Genomic DNA, 8,931 nt, shown 5'->3' with positions numbered 1-8,931 from the left:
AAAAGGAATACAAACAGAGAAAGAAATTCCCAAAATATCCCTACTTGCAGACAACATGATCTTATACCTTAAAGACCTAAAAACTCCACCTAAAAACTTCTAGACACCGTAACCAGATTCAGCAATGTAACAGGAAACAAAATCAACTTACAAAAATCAATAGCCTTTCTATATACCAACAATGAACAAAATGAGAAAGAAAATAGGAAAACAATTCCATTTACAATAGCCTTAAAGAAAATTAAATACTAGGACCAAACTTAATGAAGTATGTAAATGACCTCCTCAAGGAGAACTACAAACCACAGAAGAAAGAGTTTGAGGAAGACTACAGATGATGGAAAGATCTCCCATGCTCATGGATTGGCAGAATTAACATAGTATAATACCAAAACCAATCTACATGGTCAAGGTAATTCCCATCAAAATCCTAATGACATTCATCACAGAGATTAAAAAATCTACTCTAAAGTTCATTTGGAAACACAAAAGATCATGAATAGCCAAGGCAGTACTAGGAAAAAGAGCAATGATGGAGATATCACAATACCTGACATAAAACTATACTAGAGCCATAGCAATAAAATCAGCATGGTAATGGCAAAAAAACAGATAAGAAGACCAGTGGAACAGAAGAGAGGACCTGGGTATGAATCCATACAGCTATGCTCATCTTATTTTTGACAAAGTCACTGAAAACAAATGATGGAGAAAAGACAGCCCCTTCAACAAATGTTGCTGGGAAAAGTGGCTATCTGCCTGCAGAAAACTGAAACTAGATTCATGCCTGTCACACTGTACAAGTATCAGATTAAAAGAGCTTAATATCAGACCAGAAACCTTGCTGTTATACAAGAAAGAGCAGGGAATATTCTGGAAGTAATAGGTATAGGTCAGGATTTCCTCAGTAGAACTCCAGCAGCCCAGCAACTAAGAGAAAGGATGGACAAATGGGACTACATGAAATTTAAAAGCTTCTGCACAACAAAAGAAATGGTCTCTAAATTCAAGAGACCACCAACCGAGTGGAAGAAAATATTTGCTAGCTGTATATCAGACAAAGGACTGATAACCAGAATATATAGGGAGCTCAAAAAACTAAATTCCCAAAAAAATCAATGAACCAATAAACAAGTGGGCAACTGAACTAACAGAACTTTTTCTAAGGAAGAAATCCAAATAGCCAAAACCACCTGATAAAATGCTCATGATCCCTGGCCATAAAGGAAATGCAAATCAAAACCACACTAAGATTCCACCTCACCCCTGTTAGAATGGCTACCATCAAGAACACCACCAACAAATATTGGTGAGGATGCTGGGAAAAGGAAACCCTCATACACTGCTAGTGGGAATGTAAGTTAGTACAAACACTTGGAAAACGATATGGAGTCCTCTTAAAAAACTAAACATAGATTGCCATATAATCCAGCAGTACCACTTCTAGGGATATATGCGACAGAATGAAACTCAAGTTATTACAAAACACTGCACACCCATGTTTATTGCAGCACTATTCACAATAGCAAAGCTATGGAAATAGCCAAGATGCCCCACCACTGAAAATGGATGAAGAAAATATGGTATTTATACCTAATGGAATTTTACTCAGCCACAAAGAAGAATGAGATTTTTTTCATTTGCAAGTAAATGGATGGAACTAGAGAACATCATCCTAAGTGAAATGAGCCAGGCTCAGAAGGCCAAAAATCGCATGTTCTCCCTCATATGCGGATTATAGACCCAAAATATATGCAGTAATATTATTGGACATACATCATATACTAAGGGGAAAACATTCATGGGAGAAATAGTGAAAGAAAAGGAAACCCAAGACTTGAATGTGGTTGATATGCTCACTGTAGAGGAGTGAATAAAGTAATCTTAAACTGGAAGAGACCACTATGGGAAGGGTACTAGAAAGTAGCAAGGAGGTCTGGTGGAGTTGAACAAATGTGGATTGCAATACACAAGTGCATGGAAGCAAATCTAGGAATTTCTCTGTATAGCTATCTTTATCTCAATTTAGCAAAAACAATATATCTTTCTTATTATCTCCTATGCATTCCCTTCAACAAAATTGGAGAACAAGAGAGCAGATCTTGTTCTGCTGGAAGCAGGTGTGGGAGGGAGAGACAGAGGGAGGGGGAGGTGGTACAAACAATGTATACACGTACAAGTAAATATAAAAACCATAAAATAAAATTAAAAAGAAACTAAGGTTTGTGCACACACACACCACATGAACACCATTATGTCACCAAAAATTTTATGAAATAGAGGGAGAATTTGATTTTGGAAATATATTGACCATTTAGAGTAATGAGTCTCAATCTCTTACACATTAGAGTAATCTGGCAGGAGATTTTGGAAACACTGGATGCTCCTAGTGAAACTAGGGTAGAGCCCAACCATGAAGGTGCATTTTAACAGCTTTCTAGACAACTCTAATAGGCCAAAAGAGTTCCATGCTTCTGTCTAAAAGGTGGTAAAAATCAAATACAAATATGGAAAACATAATTCCTTACCGTCTTCCATCCTCATTTTAAACTTTGCATTTCAATGTGAAAATGAAGAAAGGCAATCCGAAAACACAGAAACAGCCCAAATGCGTTGAAATTCCAAGAAGCTTCACTTGTCAAAAATAAGATAAAGGAGAGCCAAAATAACCTGTAGAGGCCTGAAGTCATGACTCAAGCAGTACAGCATCTGCCTAGAGAGGTGCCAGGTCCTGAGTTCAAACCCAAGATTGAAAAAATAAGGAAATAAAGAAATAAAGAATAAATAAATAAGTAAAGTCAAGAGTTCTGATATTCATAGAGAAGTCCCTCAAACTACTATTCAGAAATAAGTACTCTTGCTTTAACACATTCTGATAGTTTGGAAATCTGGTTTTCAGATTTATTGACTTTCAGATTTTTATGAGAGGGTTATTTTCTACCATATCCATTTTTCATGATTGCCCTGAAAACATATCTGAGAGACATGGAAGAAATGGAAACCCTTTAAAGTCACAAAATACAGGATTTACATAACATTAATCTTATGCCAGACATCTCAGGATGTCCTGGGTTGACAAAATAGTCAAAGATTCCATTTCTGGAAAAAAAATCCTTCACCTATTTGAAATACATTATCTATTATAATTGGTTTAAAAGCACAGCTCCCTACTTATTATTATATAATTATCCCTACTTATAAATCTGAGTTTTTCAAGTAGAACATCCCTGGAGGTCTGCACAGCAGAAATGTCCTGAAATTTACCAATTCTGTGTTAAGTCTGAAATTAAATGGGAAAAAAAAAAGTATCAGTTTGGGCTCCAAAAAATGCTTATGGACTGAGTTGTTTTGCAGGGACCAGTATTACTGAGGAAAGGTATGAAATTTGCCCCATGCTTAAATATACACTCTTCAGCAAATACCACCTTTTCTATGTATTTCCCCTAGAATTTTATGGATTCTTGTGAGTCAAAGGAAGTGATAGAATCCTTGGATATGATAGTCGTACTCCCATTTCTAAAATGAAATCCTCAGACCTAAGCCACAACTGAAGTCTAAAGTCAGTATAGAACAAAAAGTCCTCTTTTTGAGCCTTTAGTTTCTATCAGTTCTAATCTTTACAGTTTGTAGCCTCATGTAATGAACCATTGCCCTTGAATAGTCTACATGAAGAGTGATCCTCTGAATGACATATATATATATATATATTTATTCACTTAATGTTTTATGTTCCTTACCTGCATGTATCTAGTGAACACCTAGCATATTGCCTACATTGGTATTTTAAATAAGGTAGCAGTTTCAGTAGTAATAAATGTAACAAAAATACTTATCTTACTGGAAATCACAATGAATTTGGAACATTGTAAGTCCTGTATACAAGATGCCCCATATCCAAATATTGAAAGGATTTGTGTTAGGAGACATTTTTCCTTCAAATATTTGTGATCATTAGACACTTCTGACCCATATCTGCAATTTTCAGTTCCTGAAAGTTGAACACCAAATGTCACCCTTCTTAATCCACAGAGTACTCTCAGACTAAATCAGAAGAATAAAATTCAAAGGCAAAAGTTATTTTTATTACTTATTTTAGGTGGCAGTCAAGGATAATTTAAAGTAGGTTTTACTGACACCTACCCATGTCTGGCTCCAAGTAAAACACCTGTATGTGATTTTTCATGCCTGACTGTAGTGATTACAGAGGCTTTTCCTGGCAGGTCTTGTGAAGAAATCTGCCCACCCCACATTAGACCTAGTCCATAGCCAATGCATCCTGATCTCTGCTAAGATTGTAGTCAAGCACCCAGATCTTCCTGGCTGATCAGGCTTTTTGCACATTTGCATTACTTGTCTTAAAATCTTGTTTCCTAAGTTTCTTTATCTAAGGCTATGGGTAAAGGTCTTTGTCAGTTGCTCTATCAAGATCTGCTTAGTAGTGGTAATGGTGGGGCTACTTGCAGACACCTTTCTGTTGTTTTTCCTATTCACTGCTCTAACCTATCCCGAATTATTTTGGAGGAACTGGGATTTGAACTCAGGGCTTCTCATTTACAAAGCAGGTGCTCTACCACTTGAGCCACACTTGCAGTCCATTTTGCTCTGTTATTTTTGAGAATGGGATCTCATGAACTATTTCCCCAGACTGGCCTGGAAGTGCAATCCTCCTGATCACAGCCTCCCAAGTAGCTAGGATTACAGGTGTGAGCCACTGACACCTGGCTAAAACTGCCAAAATTTTTTTTGTGCAGTAAAAGTATCCCATATCTGTGCTGATTTACCTGACCTCCCACTGGTGTTCTGCTCTACCAGGGAACATATGGCAGGAGGATTTAGTTTTTTCTTAGTTTTAGTCATGAGCTAAACTCCTAACATGACCCATATTAATTTTCACCTGTATTGTGATGGAGTTCCAAATAAAGCTCACAACAATACATTTCATCACTATTGGTAAGTTTTAATGAGTTAGACTTAGTATATTTTATTTCCAGAAGTTTAGGGAAGTATTATTTATCAAAACTTACAATGGGAAGAGGGATAAAGGAGAATGATGGAGGGGGTAGATTCAAGTATGATACATTTGACATATTGTAAAAACTTTTAAATGTCACAACGTAACTCTACCAAGCACAACTGAAAAAAAAAATAGGAAATGGAGGACAGTAAGAGTCAAAACAAATACAACTGATGATTTCAGTAAGATGAGAGAAGGTATTTAATCAGTGAAATATTAGAAGGAAATGTTAAAAAATAAACATGTACACACTAACAAACAACTAAGCAAACTACCTGAAGATCTTGAATATGAAAAATATAATATCTTTATTTTAAAAAGTTAATAGTGCTCAACAGTGGGAAAAGTCAAACTTATATTTAGATATTTTAAATTAATGCATCAGAAATGAATTATGCAAAAAATGTGTAATATAGAAATTGCAACAAGGAAGATAAAGAAATGAAATTTAGAGAAAAGATAGACTAATTACTGATAAAAACTAATTAATCACCTAACAAAAGCTTAATATTTAGAATATATAAGGAAATTAAAAACTCAGTAACAAAAAAGAACAGCTGCATTAAAAAAAATGAGCAAGGCATATGAATAGACCCTTCTCAAAAGAAGAAATTCGAATAATCAATAAATTTATGAGAAAATGCACACTTTAATTAACTATCAGGAAAATGAAAGTCAAAATCACAAGATACCATCTAGCCCCAGTTAAAATGGCTATTAACAAAAAGACAAAAGATAGAGAAGTCTTGAAAAGATGTGAGAAAATAAAGGGAACCCAGAGCTGCAGGAATGTAAATTAGTGCAGGATAACAGAGACACTAAAATAGATTTGCCATATGATCCAGCTATTTCAGTCGTGGTATGCATCCGAAGGAAATGATATCTGCATGTCAAAGGGACATGTTGATCACTCCACTCTTCATTATAAGAAACATATGGAATCAATCTAGATCCCATCAATGAACAAACTGATAAAGACAATATGGTGTGCACGTATTGTGTACTTATGTTTGCACATATATACAGTTACATACACATATTTAACTGAAGCAAATTAGTTCCTTGACGCTAATACTTAATAATCTTATACTTCTCATGATCAAAAGCTATAAAGTCCATGTATCAGCATGCATATGTATATGCATATATGAAAGATCATTATTCAGTTATATAAAGAATGATATCCTATTATGTGGACCAAAATGGATGAAACTCGAGGTTGTTATTTTAAGTTCAATAAATCAAACATGGAAAGATTAACAGCACATGTTCTCTCTCCTGCATAGATGTTTAAAATATTGACTAAACTGTATAAAAATAATTATTATAGCTTGGGAATGATGGGGGGAGAAGTCACAGTGGGAGATAGGATAAAATGTACTAAACACTTAGATACAGGTAGCGAATGCTGCTATTCCAAAGAATAGAGAGGTGACTATTGTTTATAATAACCTAGTATATATTTTATGAATAATTAGAACAGAAGAGATTGAAGGCTGTAAACACAAAATAATATGAAGATGGAAATGCTAACTACCCTTATTTATTCACTACATGTTGTATAAATATATTGAAATATTTCACTGTACTGTTTAGTTACAAAAAAGTTAAGATGTTTCAGATGAAAATTTTAGCTACCCTGATCTGATCACTGCACACCACACACATGTATCAAATTATCCCACTGTACTTCACAAATTAGCACAATGAAAATAATAATTAATTTAAAACACCACTGCTATTAAATTACAGATTTTATATTCAGATTTCTTCTTAAACTTTAAAAAATCATTATTTATTTAAATTTATCCACTTATTTTTCCAGTTGTCCTACACAGAAATTAATATCACCTGCAAATATCACAACAATTCCCCTTGAATTGTTTTCACTCTATTTTCACATGACTATAAGAATATATTGAAAACCACTGATAACAACAAAAATACAAGGTACTGCTTCCATTACATCAGTGAAGAAACAAACCAATTAAAGTAAAATTGCATGCCTTATAACAATTAAAAACTAATAGATATCAAAATGGATGGAGTTTTAAAAGTAATATTTGAAAAAAAAGCTGCCAGAGGAGACTTGTGGTAGGGCATATTTTAATTTACTACCTCACAGTGAACATCAAATATTACCATTTGTGGTTCTTGTGTTTTACATGTATAAGGAATAATGAAAAAATGGATGAAATTCACCTTAGATGTGTTAAAATAGGTGTTTTTTGGAAAAGAAAAGTAGAACTGGGAATAGGAAATAAAATAAAATAAAAGAGATCTATTACTTGGGTTACAGAAAAGAAATATGTGCTGGGTGCTGGTGGCTCAGGCCTGTAATCCTAGGTACTCAGGAAGCAGAGATCAGGAGGATCATGGTTCGAAGCCAGCCGAGGCAAATAGTTTGCAAGACCCTATCTCAAAAAATCCTTCAGAAAAATAGGGCTGGTGGAGTGGCTCAAGGTGAAGTCCCTGAACTCCAATGCTGCTGCTGCTGCTGCAAAAAAGAAATATTCTGTAACTGGATAATACTAATTATAACAACACAATTCTTTCCACCTTAAATCTAGCATATCAATATAAAAAAAATCCACAGCTAGCACAGTTAAAAATTAAAATGATAAAACAAAAATATTTGAGCACAATTTTTTGTTGTTGTTGTTAGTTTGCTTAAAAGGAGCAACAGTTGTATGGAATTTATTCTGTCCTTTCTGACACACCCTGAGAAGGGAGAGATGTGGGAAAGATTGAAGTCATTACATGAGGCCACCTTAGACTAAGCTTTAGGCAATCCTTCTTCATGCTATACCAGGTGGTACTTTGGGATAAAAGCATAATTTCCCACTAATGCTTTGGATGCTTACAAAAATGGTATTCCAATGCTGGTGGTTCTTAGAGGGCTAGATGGTAAAAATCAAAGTCTGTGCCATGAAAGATAACTTGGTGACAATTGATACCTGAGCTACTGCTTGACAGGTGCTAATCTTGTTCTTGGCACCTTGTTGAGGACAACCTACATATGCAAATCAAAGAGAAGTAATATTTGTGGAGATTCAAGGTGGCGGTTTGCTGACAGTTCCGAGTTCTGGACAGAGCTCTACAAATCCTAAGAAAAACGAGAACTGGGAGCATTGGAAAGATGTGTCCCAGGCCCCACAGGCAATGAGAAACCTGAACCTAAAACGCAGCAGACTATATGGTGAAACGTTTACACCTGAGCTGAGCACCAGACTGCAGTGCATGGACCTGAGCCAAGCACTAGCTCCCAGGCAGGGTTGGGAGAGCTGATACCTTCACCACAAGAACCCCGTGGAGAAGATTGGTGCCCAAACAACAAAGTCCCCCCAAAGGATAATTTACTGCAGAAAACTGTGCGGACCCAGTCAGCAGAAGTGGAGCCACGCAGTGCTCAGGAACAAAAGCCTTCTCTGCAGCAAACTACCCTGGAGTGTGTGGCTCCCCCATCCACCCTGAACTGAGGACGACTTCTACTGCTGCCAGCAAGACTCCCACTTGAGCTCATATGACAGCCAGCAAAAGGCCATTGAGGAACAGGTACCCAATAGGGAAAATATACTGGGACCCAGCAGCAGCCCACAGAGGTCACAGAGAAGGAATCACAGTGTGGCAGTTCTACCATCAGAGAGTTGCATCTCCAACTCTTCCAGAGGTTGGACAACATCTAGACAAAACCTTATGCTTATTGCATAGCTACAGTCTCTAATTCTAGGGACCTTGAGAGATAGGAACATTGTAAATATAAATGCAGTGACACTGGCCAGTGGTCTGTACAAATTCTAAAGAGTGAGAGCTATAAACATCCCTCTCTATAGCACCAGTCACCAACTCAGTGGAAGGTACCCAATTTAGCCTGCCATCTAGTGAACTAAAAGACTTAAGACAAAAGGGGGTAGGAG

This window comes from Castor canadensis, chromosome 4, assembly GCF_047511655.1.
Source record: "Castor canadensis chromosome 4, mCasCan1.hap1v2, whole genome shotgun sequence".
In the NCBI taxonomy this organism is placed as follows: Eukaryota; Metazoa; Chordata; class Mammalia; order Rodentia; family Castoridae; genus Castor; species Castor canadensis.
The sequence above is the reverse complement of the archived record's forward strand: the minus strand, read 5'-3'. Positions refer to the sequence as shown.